Source organism: Argopecten irradians, chromosome 2 (genome assembly GCF_041381155.1).
Source record: "Argopecten irradians isolate NY chromosome 2, Ai_NY, whole genome shotgun sequence".
Lineage (NCBI taxonomy): Eukaryota > Metazoa > Mollusca > Bivalvia > Pectinida > Pectinidae > Argopecten > Argopecten irradians.
Genome location: NC_091135.1, coordinates 3,145,337 through 3,147,547, shown reverse-complemented (window position 1 = coordinate 3,147,547; position 2,211 = coordinate 3,145,337).

The window sequence follows — 2,211 nt, the reverse complement described above, 5'->3', positions numbered from 1 at the left end:
CACAAATACATTGTATCCATCGAACACAAGTGAAGTTGTTCCATCTATAGCCTAGATGGCGATGGATATAAGCGTAGATTATATAATCACATGGCTCAGAAGGATGTAATATCGTCAAGTCAGACGACAATCTCAAACAAATTTAGCTACTTGAACACTGGTGTTTTGACAACTTCGGAAAACTCCACTATGTAAGCGTGCGTCAGCCTCGCCTCGCTGCACAATAACGGTCACCGAGTTCACACATGTGGCCGAGAACAAATACTTTATGTTATTACGCTATATATGAACTTTTTGCAAAATTTAATACCTACTTAAAGTTCTGATCTGATTAAATAAAATTATCTCTGAAATTTACTTTGTTTGTCATGTTTATTTTACACTAAAATATTGAACTTTTTTTTGTCGTCGCGGATGAATAATTCTACCTTACGTGCAGCGTCATCATTCGCTGTTCAATTGAGTAAGCTCCTCCCACTTTTGACCGACTTTTATTGAATAATTACGTCACTTTCAAATGACGATTTTATTGCATAAAATATAAATAAAAAATCGTGTGAGTGTAAATATAGGGATTGGATTTCGTTTTTATGTTAACCATGCTTGTATGGAGCAATTCCTCTAAGAATATATTCAATATGGGGCGCTAACGCGCCCCATAGAATATATTCTTAGAGGAATTGCTCCATACAAGCATGGTTAACATAAAAACGAAATCCGATCCCTATATAGTAACCAATAGTTTCAATGAATTAAGGACAAAAAACATAGAACATCTGTTATATTTCTTTTTAAATAAGTTTGGAAACTAAAACTATGATTGTGTACACACTTTTGTTGGCGTTCACGCACAAGTCTTAGGGACGATTTATGTCAATATATATGCTTGTTTTAGAATTTTCTAGAAATATCTTGTTATGTTTTCATTCCTTATATACCCGAGAAATTTAATTTACATATATCATGAAAAATCACTGTGAAAAAAGCATGTGTTTTTGTCAGTTTTCTTTTTACTGACCTACTGAATCCTACTAGGGAAGGGAAAACGACTGCAGGTGTTATTATTATTGTCATTATCATTCTATCTGTCAACGTATAACACCAACATTTGTTTGGAGATTGATTAAAGTACAAATTTTATCAAAAGAAGAGACACACAAATGGCTTGGAGAATTAGGTTTTTTCTTGATATTTATTTATTTATCATTGACACAGTGAGGAGATTGAGTAAGAGTTATATACTATATAGCCCTTTGTTAGGCACATAATGCTCTCTTCTCGTTTCGCCCCATAATGCTAGCATATTCTATATCTGACAAACTGACCACTTTATGTTTAAGAAAAAAGGAATGAAAAATAACATAATTTTATAGCATGTTTAGACGCTAAACATAACATTAAAAAAACATGTACATATAAAGTTCTACATGCAAAAAGTATTTCGTTCCAGGGCAACCATCCACGCCATCGGAGACCCGATCCAAGGGAGACATGTGACCGTATCTTTCGCCGAAACATGTACGCAATCTGCCGTCGACGGAGCTTTTTCCGAAGACTGACCTGCGAATTCAACGCTCGCATATTCTATTCCGGGGTCCGTGCTCTTGGATTCGGGCGAATGAAATCTGAAGATCGCGTTCCCAGTTTTTGTACGCAGAGTTGGGTATATTCATGTCTGCAGTGATGTTTGATCGGCTAAAGACATGATCAATTTCTCTATCGACAATACATTATCTTTTTAAGCATGAACCATAATTCCAATATGTGTGTGTTTTTATTGGTGTACTTTGTATCGTATATTACACCATGCAATAGCTCTCAGTTTTATTCGATGCTTTTTTCTGTTGACTATTTCATTTTCATTTTAACAATTAGCTGTCTCTGTGTTTGATATTTATGGAGGCATATCTCTAGAAACTTTTCATTTTTGCCGAAATAAATATTTTGCCTGATCACATGTAGACTTATTTGAATACGTAGGTTGATGTTTCATGAAAAATAAGATGTCGACTTATCGTTGTAGTTTTAGAGAGATCATTAGTAGTGATATACCACCATAGCCATAGAGCCAACAACTTTGGTTCCTTTCCTTGGATATACCTCGTGCATAGTTAAAGAAAGACGTAGACAAGTCATATCTAGTAGGCTGGTGAAACGGACTGATTAGATGGTCTGAGTGAGGGACATAATATTTATAACAAAACAGAACTA